This window comes from Lissotriton vulgaris, chromosome 4_1, assembly GCF_964263255.1.
Source record: "Lissotriton vulgaris chromosome 4_1, aLisVul1.2, whole genome shotgun sequence".
Taxonomy (NCBI): Eukaryota; Metazoa; Chordata; class Amphibia; order Caudata; family Salamandridae; genus Lissotriton; species Lissotriton vulgaris.
The window spans coordinates 1,051,437,222-1,051,451,920 of NC_141691.1; positions in this window are offsets into that span (position 1 = coordinate 1,051,437,222).

Here is a 14,699-nt window from a genome sequence, read left to right on the forward strand (position 1 = left end):
TCGCAGCATTGTGAAGTACGACCGGGGTTAAGGGCTAAGAGGGTAGCGGCGTCGTACGTTATGCGGGTGGAATGGGTTTTGCAGGGACCAGGGGGTCTGGCGCTGGGCGCGGTCGAGGCGCAGACGGGCGTAGACGGGCTTACCTTTGGCGCACCTTCGGCGCGCAAGGGGCGCGACCGCTGCGCGATACCGCTGCGTGTAAAGGCATCTGTCATATGTGGATAGTGGAGGGGGAGGGGCAAGGGAGGGTCAGCTGGGAAGGCGGGAGCGGGGTGGAGACCCGGGCAGGGCGACACAACAACAACAACAACAAAATGGCCAGTGGCGTAAAACCGAACAAGCAGCCAATATAGTGCAAAAAGGCAGTGTCCCCGGTCTACTCGGTCACGCCTCGATGTCACAAACACATAAATTAAATGGCAGCAGCACAGCGACGACACAGAGCTTCATGCAGTCAATTAGCAGGCGAGGTGGTTCAGCGCTATTCTGCAAATTAATACAATTCATTCAGCATAAAATGGTTTAGCAGTATGACACAGTGCAATACAGCAATTACAATGTAAGGCAGCAATTAAAATCGGCAATTTCTGTCAGAGCAGCGGAGATGCGCAACGAAACCAGGCTGTGAGGCGAGGCAGGTCAGGGAGCAGCGTTTGAGAGCGACCGCGTCTGTAGTGAACAGGACGGTCACAGCGCAATCTAGTCAGAGCGGGTCAGGTAGTATTAGTGGGAGGGAGGGTCAGCTGGAAGGCGGGAGCGGGGTGGAGACCCGGGCAGGGCGACACAACAACAACAACAACAAAATGGCCGGCGGCGTAAAACCGAACAAGCAGCCAATATAGTGCAAAAAGGCAGTGTCCCCGGTCTACTCGGTCACGCCTCGATGTCACAAACACATAAATTAAATGGCAGCAGCACAGCGACGACACAGAGCTTTATGCAGTCAATTAGCAGGCGAGGTGGTTCAGGGCTATTCGGCAAATTAATACAATTAATTCAGCATAAAATGGTTTAGCAGTATGACACAGTGCAATACAGCAATTACAATGTAAGGCAGCAATTAAAATTGGCAAATCAGCCGTCAGTGCACGCTTCCACCAGGCAAACACACCACCAGACATCAGTCCACGCTTCCACCAGACACACACACCACCAGCCATCAGTGCACGCTTCCACCAGGCACACACACCACCAGCCATCAGTGCATGCTTCTACCAGGCACACACACCCCCAGTTGTCAGTGCATGCTTTCAACAGGCACACACACTACAAACTGTCACACACTACCAGCTGCCGGCACACACCACCAGCCGTCAGTGCACACTTTCATCAGGCACACACACACCACCAGCCGTCAGTGCACACTTCCACCAGGCACACACACCGCCAGCCGTCAGTGCACGCTTCCACCGGACACACACACCAGCAGTCGTCAGTGCACACTTCCACCAGGCACACACATCACCAGCCGTCAGTGCATACTTTCACCAGGCACACACACTACCAGCTGTCACATACTACCAGCCATCGGTGCACGCTTCCACCAGGCACACACCACCAGCCCTCAGTGCATACTTTCACCAGGCACACACACCACCAGCTGTCAGTGCATGCTTCCACCTGGCACACACACCACCAGCCGTCAGTGCACGCTTCCACCGGGCACACACACCACCAGCCATCAGTGCACACTTCCACCAGGCACACACACCACCAGCCATCAGTGCACGCTTTCACTGGGCACACACACCACCAGCGCACGCTTTCACTGGGCACACACACCACCAGCTGTCAGTGCACGCTTCCACCAGGCACAAACACCACCTGCCGTCAGTGCATGCTTCCACCAGGCACACACCACCAGCCGTCAGTGCACGCTTCCACCAGGCACACACACCACCAGCTGTCAGTGCATGCTTCCACCAGGCACGCACACCACCAGCCCTCAGTTCTCGCTTCCACCGGGCACACACACCACCAGCCATCAGGGCACGCTTTCACCGGGCACACACACCACCAGCCGTCAGTGCACGCTTCCATCGGGCAAACACACCACCATCCATCAGTGCATGCTTCCACCAGGCAAACACACCACCAGCCGTCTGTGCGCACTTCCACCAGACACACACACCACCAGCCATCAGTGCACGCTTTAACCAGGCACACACACCACCAGCCATCAGTGCACGCTTCCACCAGCCATACACCACCAGCCGTCAATGCATGCTTTCACCAGGCACACACACCACCAGCCGTCGGTCCACGCTTTCACTGGGCACACACACCATCAGCGGTCAGTGCACGCTTCCACCCTGCACACACACCACCAGCTGTCAGTGCAAGCATCCACAAGGCACACACACCACCAGCTGTCAGTGCACACTTTCACCAGGCACACACACTACCAGCCGTCGGTTCACGCTCCCACCAAGCACACACCACCAGCCGTCAGTGCACACTTTCACCAGGCACACACACACACCACCAGCCATCAGTGCACGCTTCCACCAGGCACACACACTACCAGCCTTCAGTGCACGCTTTCACCAGGCACACACACTGCCAGCCGTCAGAGCACGCTTCCATCAGGCACACACCACCAGCCATCAGTGCACGCTTCCATCAGGCACACACCACCAGCCGTCAGTGCACACTTCCACCAGGCGCACACACACCACCAGCCGTCAGTGCATGATTCCACCAGGCACACACACCACCAGCCATCAGTGCACGCTTCCACCAGGCACACACACCACCAGCTGTCGGTGCACGCTTTCACCGGGCACACACACCACCAGCCATCAGTGCACGCTTCCACCAGGCACACACACACCACCAGCCATCAGTGCATGCTTCCTCCAGGCACACACCACCAGCCGTCAGTGCACGCTTCCCTCAGGCACACACACAACCAGCCGTCAATGCACGCTTCCACCGGGTACACACACCCCCAGCCATCAGTAGACGCTTTCATAGGGCACACACACTCCCAGCCATCAGTGTACGCTTTCACCAGGCACACACACCACCAGCCATCAGTGCACGCTTACACCAGGCAAACACACCACCAGTCGTCTGTGCACACTTCCACTAGGCACGCACACCACCAGCCGTCAGTGCACGCTTTCACCAGGCACACACACTACCAGCCGTCTGTGCACGCTTCCACCAGCCATACACCACCAGCCGTCAGTGCATGCTTTCACCAGGCACACACACACCACCAGCTATCAGTGCACACTTTCACTGGGCACACACACCACCAGCGGTCAGTGCACGCTTCCACCCAGCACACACACCACCAGCCGTCAGTGCAAGCTTCCACCAGGCACACAGACCACCAGCCATCAGTGCACACTTTCACCAGGCACACACACTTCCAGCCATCACACACTACCAGCCGTCGGTGCACGCTTCCACCAAGCACACACCACCAGCCATCAGCGCACACTTTCACCAGGCACACACACACACCACCAGTCATCAGTGCACGCTTCCACCAGGCACACACACTACCAGCCTTCAGTGCACGCTTTCACCAGGCACACACACCACCAGCCGTCGGTGCGCGCTTTCACCAGGCACACACACACATACCACCAGCCATCGGTGTACGCTTTCACTGGGCACCCACACCACCAGCAGTCAGTGCACGCTTCCACCAGGCACACCCACTACCAGCCTTCAGTGCATGCTTTCACCAGGCACACACACCACCAACCGTCGGTGCACGCTTTCACCAGGCACACACACACACACCACCAGCCATCGGTGCACGCTTTCACCAGGCACACAGACACACACCACCAGCCATCGGTGTACGCTTTCAGTGGGCACACACACCACCAGCCGTCAGTGCACGCTTCCACCAGGCTCACACACCACCAGCCATCAGAGCACGCTTCCATCAGGCACACACCACCAGCCATCAGTGCACGCTTCCATCAGGCACACACCACCAGCCGTCAGTGCACACTTCCACCAGGCACACACACCACCAGCCGTCAGTGCATGATTCCACCAGGCACACACACCACCAGCCATCAGTGCACGCTTCCACCAGGCACACACACCACCAGCTGTTGGTGCACGCTTTCACCGGGCACACACACCACCAGCCATCAGTGCACGCTTCCACCAGGCACACACACACCACCAGCCATCAGTGCATGCTTCCTCCAGGCACACACCACCAGCCGTCAGTGCACGCTTCCACCAGGCACACACACAACCAGCCGTCAATGCACGCTTCCACCGGGTATACACACCCCCAGCCATCAGTACACGCTTTCACGGGGCACACACACCCCCAGCCATCAGTGTACGCTTTCACCAGGCACACACACCACCAGCCATCAGTGCACGCTTACACCAGGCAAGCACACCACCAGCCGTCAGTGCACGCTTTCACCAGGCACACACACCACCAGCCGTCAGTGCAGCAGGTAGGATATTCTCAGAGTTTCTTGGTAAATATGTGTTTGATGCCTGGGAGGGAGTGGGTTGAGTTTCCTTAAACCATGCTGAGTATGCAGGTGCAGTGCATGAACTCCTGTGTGAGTGTGTCATGCTGCCTGGGGCTCACTCACTCCACACTTGTAAATTGCGCCTGTACCAGGCTTTTTCTCATTTGCAAAATTTGGCGCATGCGCACAGCTAGGCAGCCCCCACTTCCCCGGGAATGACTGCTTCCTACAACTATAATGGAAACAGCATTCAGAGCAATGAAAACAAGTTCATTTGATGCAAAGACCTGTTAACAAAAGACATGTCCAGCTAGTGTAGATCTGGCAACTTAAACAAAACAGCAACACAAAACAAACAAGCATTGGCATAGCCAATAGGTCTCGCTTTTCGGACCCCATAAGTATTTAGTTATGCAGCAGAATATCCTTGGTGCAACAACACCAACTGCTTGGCTAAACACTTATAAGGTCTCAAATGCGAGACCTATTGGCTATGCCAATGCTTGTTTTTCTTTTGTGATTTTTGTCATCTTTCTTGAGTGCTGTGAACATCTTGTGTAGGCCAGCCTTCTGCTGAAAAAGGTAACCTAGTGTCTGTATATTGTACAACCTCAGGAACATGGTGTTGCTATATTTTTCTAATGTTTTGTAGAACAGTAACAGATATATAAAAATGCAAACATGTTTCCGAGTGGTGGTGGTGGTATGCGCATTACTTTACGCAAATGTGTCATTACAGCATGCAGTTCCCCACAGCACATCAGTCATCAACCTATTTCACATGTTTCAGAATGTCGTCTGACATTTAAGCAGAAATATTCTTATTTCGGGATTAAGCATTGTTTTCTCTTGTCTTTTGGCCTCTTTTAAATCCAAAACTCGAATGGTGGAAATTGTTCACTTGAATTTTTGATGCTGCAATATGTTAAATCTGAGTTCAGCCGCAATGCACACAAAGATGGGCAGATGTTTTATCAAAAAAGTGAGTGTTGAAAGCAGTGTCACACTAATTGTACTAATGACAGAACGCTCACAGAGATGAGCCACAGTGTGAGCACATTTTAAAGATTCACAATAAATAACCATTATATATTTTTTAAACTTAAAATCCATGAAATAAGAGTTTATTTATGTAATTTAGCCATTAACTGCGCTTCCATACAGTGTCACATCTTTGTTTTCTCCTTGAAAATGTACTCTTTCACTTCGTCCATGCCTCGTGTGATTCTGTCACTCCGTGCATGCCTCGAAAACGTACTCCATTATTTCACTCCGTGCATGCCTCGAAAATATATTTCATTCTTTCACTCCGTGCATGCTTATACATTTTTATTTCAAGTTTCTTTCTTTGTTCTACTCGAGATTTGCGTCCTGTCTGTTCATGTGCAGTATGACTCTTTTAATAAAGACATGCCGGGTAATTAATTGCTTCCTGTCTCTTCATTTGCAGCATTGACTCCTGAAAGAAACGTGGGCAATTAATAGCTTTAGCTCCGTTTCGGATCCAGTGAAATCGTGTATTCCCGCACTCAGCCCGAGCAGAGATCGACTGCTTCAGTCTGACCCTGCCCGGGCTGAGTTTATTCTCCGAAGAAAGCCGAAGTGCAGGGGATACACGATACCAGGGGGATACCACATATTACACAACACCGGTTTCCCTCTTAGCTCAGGAAATGGTATCTTAACCCATAATTAATAGAAACAGCATAACCGTTTCTGCTCACGCGATTACGGGCTCTGACTCAGGGCAATTTATTCTATTACATTCGCCAGGCTCTTCATTTGAAAGCTGCGATCAGCACAATTTTACAAGGGCAGCGTATATTGACTTGTTTGATTTATGCTTGGTATTAGGAGGCCTTCACCAGCTACCATTTAAAAGACAAGCCAAGGTTTATGTATACTAATATTCAATTGCTTTAACACTAACATAATTCCTAATGCAAGCTCTATTCACAATGCAGGGTTTGTCCTCGCAGTTTTTCCTGATGATTCAGTCTGTGATCGGCGCCTGGTGTTTTTCCTGCTTGGAACAGTATTGGTGAATTGGGGTTTTACTTTGTGGCTGGATTAAAAAAATAAATCATTTGAACCGGGGGCGAAGGTACTTAATGGCTAATTATTCGTGGTTTTTTTTTACGAACAGCGGCCCATTTTGAATGATTGCATTAGGACACATTTCTTCTTTGCTAAGCTACTTATTTGAAGATGTATCAGGACCTTAATTTAACCATGCAATCTCCTCCGAAAAATAAAAAAAAGTGATGAATGGAATGTTTGATTTAATCCCAGTCCCTGTAATTACTTGGGGCTGCATACTACTAGTCCATTCTTTTTCTACCACCATGCCACCTCAGATTGTAAATGTAAATTGATTGATACTTGTATAGCGCACTACTCACCCGCAAGGGTCTCAAGGCGCTTGTACGAATACCGCTGTGGAACCCATCCTGGCTTTCCCTGTGAGGCGTCCACTCCTGGGCACCCCCAAGGTGGAGGCCAGGCATCCTTAGCGTTGTGGGGGCCGTTGTGGAGATTAAGCAAGCTATTGCCCAGAGTTGCAGAGTGGGACTCCATGATTGGAATAGGCACCGAGGCGAGAATTATCAGGTCTGTGGTAATTTTGAGCCCAAGACCCGCCGAGCCGGGGAATTGAACCCTAGTCGCGGGCTAGACCTCTGCATCAGGGTCTGCCGCTCTAATCATTGAGCCACACTTCTCCAGATTAGACCCAACCATATGCAAATCATCCTTGGTCCTGCACCAACAAGGACATTCCATGAAGAACTGCCAGGCCAGGCCTGCCTTGAATTGGAACACAAGCAACCTAAAACTGGCATTGGCCTATATGAGCCTCTTCAATCAGCTGCAGCTTAGTTCAGGCTGAGCTGTTGCTACCCTTTTGGAACAAGATCAAGACTGATTTGCATATGTCTGGTTCTCATCTGAGGTGGCAAGATGAGCAAAAGAATGAAGGACTCGAATGCGACCCAGAAGTAACTACCAGTGGCTGAGGTTAATTAAAGCATTCCACTCATCATTTAGTGTATCTCCTCCTTTTGGTGCTAAATCTCATAATGTCCCTTCCCGCATATCTATGTAGCATGTTCACGTCACATTCTCTGGATTCCAAACTATAGAATGTGTAAGTCATGTGGATGGATGCAGAGATTGAGCAGATCGACTCCTGAGTCTACAAGTAAATTAATATTGCAATGCAATAAACAAGAGCTTTGATTAATGATAATTATGATAACTATGCTAATAATCATATTGATGATGATGGCAATAATAATACTAATAATATTGATAACACAACAACACCGCCAACATGAAAAGCAACAACAATAATATTAACTAGTAGCCAGTGATGGTGATTTAGATATGTATGCTTTTTTAGCATACAACTTTATTAACATTTACTGAACCACACTGTTAGCCCTGGCATCCTTGGCATTGTCTTTTTGCCTCTAACTAGTGTATTTTTGACTATGTGTTGGACTTCGCTTTTTCTGGTTTGTGTACTCAGGGCACTTTACCACTGCTGATCAGTGCTAAAGTGCAAGTGCTCCCTGTGTTAATTATGATTAGGGCTCCCGGTTTTATGGTATTTATTTTTTTCGCGTTTCCGTCTGTATTTATTCAAATTTATTTTTTGCCAGCTTTATCTGTATTTATCCATATTTATTTTGTGTTTTGCAGTTAAATGTAGTTGTAAACCTGTACATTTCCATATTTTTTTAACTAATAGACGCACACTCATACTTTGATGTCTGTCTGCTTTAGCTATTTCAGCTGCCAAATACAGGGTCCATGTAGAGAGATTTGCGTTGCTCTTGTGAAAGCAGTGGAGGCCTAGCACAGGGAGGGACGTTGTTGTGTGAGTATTTAGAAGCAAACCGTCACCCAAAGTTTTATTTACAGATACGAACATATGCACCACAACTTTAGCGATTTAAATACAATTGTTATTAGCAGTTGATCAATATTTCACCACTACCTCATAGCACAGGGACACCATGCCCCTTAGTGTCAGCAGTGCTAATCTGCAGCTTTAAGAGCGAAAGAAAAGCAGGAGAATTTGAAAGCCTCTAAATTTGGGGTAACATGAAAAGCAGGTGTGGTAGTGCAGTCAACAATTTCTGGTGTTATTCTGAATTTCCTTGCCAGCTCTAAATGATGGCCTGTGGAAGAACAGTGTGCTGACATATACCAAGGGTGTCCCAGTTGGAAGGATGCCAAGTGCGTTTAATTAGATGGGTTTTGAATTTCAGTATCTCCCCCAAGTTGCTGGCTCTTTGGTATGCAAAGATTGGTTCTTCTTTAAAGATGTTGTTAAAATCATTTTCTCTTGCTAGTATTGACCAGTGACGCTTATTGATGTTCCGGTATGCTTTGCTTTTAGTATAATATTTGGGCACTACCACCACACTGGTGTTTTCTATACTTGGAGTTTTTTGCAATCTGTTTTTTTCTGCACATCGTGTCTTTGCTTGGTCTAATACATTCTTGGGGTACCCTCTTTGTACGAATCTGGACTCCATTTTGTTGATTCTGTTAGTTGCTGTTTGCGGTGATGATTCTATTCTTTTTGCCCGGACCATTTGTGAAAATGGAAGGTGATGTTTTAAGCCAGGGTTCTTCAAACTGTGGGGCGCGGGCGCGGCACCATCCCAGGGGGGGCGCGCGCTCCACTCCGATCTTCCCTTTGTGCAGCGTGATGTAGAGACTCTCTGTGAGGGCGGGCAATTTCCGTCAGAGTGGGGCTGCAGGGGCCTAAGAGCTGAACAGAGCCTCATTAGCATGCAAATGGTCTCTTAAAAAGGTGTGAAGTGCTCGGGTGCGGCTGCCTGGCTGAATGTGTGTGTGCCCAGATGCTGTGTCAGCCCGGGCACACACAAGCATAGTGAGAGGGAGAGGGAGGGAGGAAGGAGACAGAGACAGACAGAGGGAGAGCGAGGGGGGGAGGGAGACAGGCAGACAGAGGGAGAGCGGGGAGGGAGACAGGCAGACAGAGGGAGAGCGAGGGAGGCAGAGTGAGGGGGAGCGAGGGAGGGAGACAGAGGCTGACAGAGCGAGAGCGAGGGAGAGGAGGGGAGGGAGACAGGCAGACAGAGGGAGAGTGAGGGAGGGAGACAGGCAGACAGAGGGAGAGCGAGGGAGGCAGAGTGAGAGAGAGCGAGGGAGACCGAGGGAGAGCGAGGGAAACAGAGGGAGAGCGAGGGAGGCATAGCGAGGGAGACATAGGGAGAGCGAGGGAGACAGAGGCAGCTAGAGGGAGAGCAAGGGATGTCGGGTGGAGCCGGCCACCAGACGTCCGTTATGTTGCCATGTGGGTGAATAGATGTATGGGTGGAGTGGTGGATATATGGGTGGAGTGATGGGTGGAATGGTGGATGTGTGGGTGACATGGTGGATGTATGGGTGGGGGGGTGGATGGATGAGTGAGGGGATGGATGGATAGGTGAAGGGGTGGATGGATGGTGGGAGAGAGAATGGATGCATGAGTGGAGGGATGGATGGGAATGGATGGATGTGTGTATGGTTGGAAGGGTAGATGGATGGGTGGAGGGATGGATGGATCAGTGAAATGGTGGATGGATCGATGGGGGGTGGATGATGGATGAGTTGGTGGGTGGATGGATGAGAGAGGTGATGGATGGATGTATTGATGTATTGATGGGTGAAGGGGTGAATGGATGGATGGATGAGTGAAGGGGTGGATGTGGGGATGGATGGGTGATTGAGGAGGGTGGATGGACGGGGGGATGGATGGAGGAGTGAAGGGGTGGGTGAGAGGTCAATGGATGGATTCATGAGTGGATGGATGGATGAGTGGGTGGATGGGTGAAGGGTAGATGGAGGGATGGGTGGCTGGGTGAGGGGGGAATGGAGAGAGAGGGGGAGGATGGATGGATGGATGAGTGAGGACATGGATGAATGATTGGCAGAGTGGATGGGCAGGTGTGTGCATAGATGGGTGAGGAGAGGAGCATGGAGATGGATGGGTCAGAGAGTGCATGCATGAGTGGGGGGAGGGTGGAGAGCGGGAGGGATGGATGGGTGGGTGGATGGATGAGTGGGGGGTTGAGTGGGTGGACGGATGAGTGACTAGGTGGATGGATGAGTGGGTGGGGGATGGCTGGATGGGTGAGAGGGTGGGTGGTTGGATGAGTGAGTGAGTGGATGGGTGGAAGAGTGGATGGATGAATGGAGGAGTGGATGGATGGATGAATGGAGGAGTGGATGGATGAATGAATGGAGGAGTGGATGGATGAGTGGGAGGATAGCTTGGGTGAAGGGGTGAGTGGTTGGATGGATGAGTGGGTGGATGGATGGGTGGAAGAGTGGATGGATGAATGGAGGAGTGGATGGATGGATGAATGGAGGAGTGGATGGATGAATGAATGGAGGAGTGGATGGATGAGTGGGAGGATAGCTTGGGTGAAGGGGTGAGTGGTTGGATGGATGAGTAGATGGATGGGTGGAAGAGTGTATGGATTGGTGAGGGGATGGATTGGGTGAAGGGATGGATGGATGATGGATGGATGGGTGAGGGGGTGGATGGAGGGATGGATGGGTGAGATGATGGATGGAGGGATGGATGGTGGATGGGTTTGCAAGTGATTGAAGGGGTTTGGATGTGGATGGGGCACAGATGGAGGGAAGGAATGAATGGTGGGGGAGTTGGTGGATGACAAGGTGTACATGATGGATGGGGAGGGTTGTGATGACTTCCTTTGCCTTGGAGGATTGTGTTTTGAGCTGTGTGGTACGCCTCTGTCGTTTTGCCACACCCACTCACAGGCCTGCAGTTTGCTAGGCACTCTTGTTGTGTTGGGCATTGTTTGCCGGATATGGCCCGTGGTGTGCGCGTTGCAGTCGATCATGTGGTGTGCCGGATTCCCAAGGTTTCGGTCGGGTGGTGGGGGGGCCCAACATCTGGGGGAATTCAGCTGGGGGGGCTCAACCTGGAAAAGTTTGAATACCTCTGTTTTAAGCTATCCTGATGTAAACCATGGTAGTGCAAAAGGTTATTGTGGTCCGTGGATTTGCGGTGATGTCAGTGATAAATCCTGTGGTGGTTCTTGTGATCTCCACGTCCAAAATGTTTATTTTTAGTTCTTGAATCTCTGATGTAAATTGTATTCGGTCGTCTGCTTTTTTGAGGTTCTTAATCGCCTCTGTCAATGTAGTTTTTGGTCCACTCCATGGTAGGAATACATTATCTATGTATCTTAAGATGAGTTTGGTATAAGTTAGCCATGGTTGTTGGGTAAGGATATGTTCTTCCTCATATCTTTCCATGAACAAGTTAGTGTAGGCTTGGGCTGCCGAATTGCCCATGGAAGTGCCTGACTGTTGCAAAAAACATTGATCCTTCCACTTGAAATAACTTTGGAATAGAGTGAAGTATAGTAGTTCCATCAAAAATACTTTCATATCCATTTCCAACTCTGTATGCAATAGAGCGTGCTCTATTGATTCAATGCCTCGTTTGTGGGGTATTGAGGTGTACAACGCTATGACGTCCATAGTACAAAGTAAAACGGGTTTGTCATGTGTGAGTTCAATTGCTTGTCGTTCATTTAGAAAATCGGTATTGTCCTCAACATATGTTTTCATTTTTACGACACTGTGTTGTAGATATTTGTCAAGTAGTTATCTAATCGGTTGATGAATGCTGCCTTTTGTGGACACAATTGGATGAAAGGGCGGATTTTGTAAGTCTTTTTGAATTTTTGGGACCATGTATATGGTCGGACTTCTAGGATGAGTAGGTGTCAGAAATTTCTTGGTCCTTTCATCATTGATCCTCTTGTCGTATGCATTATTGATGATCGACTGTAATTGATTGGACAAGAATTCAGTGGGGTTAGTTTCCAGTCTCATGTACAACGTTGCATCGATAGATGTGTTTCCACCTCTTTTTCATAATGTGTTGTGTTTAAAATCACAATAATTCCATCCTTGTCCGCCTTTTGGCATATGATCTTGGGATTGTTGGCAATTTGAATGTCAGGAAATCTGTAACATCTCATAATGACATTGTAGTAATGTATAATGATATTCTTTGTGGAACATGACTAAAGTTTAATAAAATATGTTTTAAAAAAAATGCCGCCATAGGGTCAAGGAGGCGAGGGGGGTGCTTGAGGGGACGTGGGGAAGCAGAATGACAACATCTGTGTTGACTGAAAAGGAGGGGTGTAGGAATGTGTGAGAAGGGGCCCGGGCAGACAGATGGGTGAGGGGAAGGGGGTGAGTAGGGAGGGCTCAAATGCAAAGTCCATTAACCTAGAAACCCAGGAGCCCCAAAAAAATCATTGACCAGGGGTAAAGGTGGTCACTCCAGAAGCTCAATGGCCACAGGGCAGTAATGATAAACTTGCCAAAAGGAAGGCCAACAACTGCGAACCTCTCAATAGAACAAAATATCGCACAGCACATTGTAACAGCAATGCGAAACAGAACATCACAATGTCAAGAGAAGTACAGTTGGTCAGAAAGAACAACCAATTAACATGGTAAAAAATCAGAATAGAGGAGAAATACGTTGTTAGGAAAAGTTTACATGTCCATCCATCCTGAAGATGTCGAGGGGCATGTCATGCAGGTGCTGGGGCAGGGAAATAACAGACGTGCAAGAATAAGCGAGTCTCAGCCATTGTTCACTCTAGGTTTTAGTGGAGAACAGGACTGGTCACAGCCTTGGTCCTGGTCAAGGGTGGCCACCCCTTTGAGATCCAAATCTCTGCTGTACTGTGATCAGGTCAGTCGGTCCAGGTCCATGCCACAGTTGCGGCCCCCATCGAAGTTCCAGTGGCTGCCGGAGGTGGTAGTGGGAGGGGATGGGCCTGGAGGGTGGGGGGCTGTAGATGAATCAAGGGGGTTCAAGTCCATGGCATCTATCCAGGAAGGAGTGAAGTCCTTAAATCAGTTATCCTTCATGAACCACATATGGGCAGGTGGCATTTAATGTCCAATTTCCACAACAACTTGTCATTGGTCTCTTGAGAAAAATTGGCAGCTAGGCAGATCTCAACCCCTTCAAAGACTTAGGGGCCATGGGAGTGGGCAGCAGCCAGGAGCTGTTGCACCTGCTCTTGATGGAGAAAGCAGGTTATGAGGGGATGTGTCCCTGCCAATGGATCCCGACAAGGGCGTCCCACTCGGTGAGCATGCTGTATCTCCAAAGTGGGAGAGAAAGCAATTCCCGTAAGCAGGGGGAGATGGTTCCTGAGGATGACTCTAATATCTGTGCCCTCTTCACGTTCTGGAAATTCCAAAAACTGACATTGTCCCTTCGATTTCTGTCTTCCAGGTCTGTGAGTTTGTTCCATAGATACACAAGTTCCTGGTCCCTGTCCAGTTGGCAGTTCAGGTGATCCTCCACAGCTGAGAGGCTCTGTTCCATTTACCATAATGCTAACGGGTGAACTGTGCTTGGAGGTCAACCAGTGTGCTCCCATCCCGCTTGTGTTTGAAAAGGCTCCCTTGAGCCATTGAGCAGAGAGAATTGTGGCATCTTTCTCAGCAACCCCAGATGGATTTCGTTTTTTATCTCTTCTGATGAAGGATAATATCAAGAAACACATGTCTGGAGATTCACCACACTAACCTGCACCAACTTTGGTGAAACATTTCAGCAAAAACTCAAGCACGCGTTTAAATTGAACTGCATTTACCATAATGCTAATGGGTGAACTGTGCTGGGAAGTTAAGCAGTGTGCTCCCATGCCCCTTGTGATGTTCCACAAGCTCCACCTTGTCCTGTAAACCGAAAATGTCGGATTGGATTGTATGGACTTGGTCTCAGTAGTGAGGTTTGTAATTTTGGAGTCCATGCCCTCCAGTCGACAGCCTACCATGGTGACCTCCTGTAGAATGCGATCCATTGTGATATCTGGCTGCGGACAGGTGGAGGCTGCGAAGGTGTGGAATGGTAGATGGTGCGGAAGGGTCGAACATGGACTGTTGTTGAGAGACTAACTCAACTGGCAGCTGGCAGGAGGATTTGCCAGAGGTCTTGCCAAAGGGCATCACTAGGTCGGGGAGCAGAAGGGGTTAAAAGACCAGGCTCCCAGGAGTACACCAGGAGGCATGGAGGGCAGGTGTTCAGTTCCGTGCGAGGTTGATCAGTGAGCAAGAGAAATCAGAAGGGTAAGGGTGTCTGGTAGGGATCCTCCAGGCAGGGAGGTGAGCTCCTTCTCACTCACCCTCAGGGGTCCA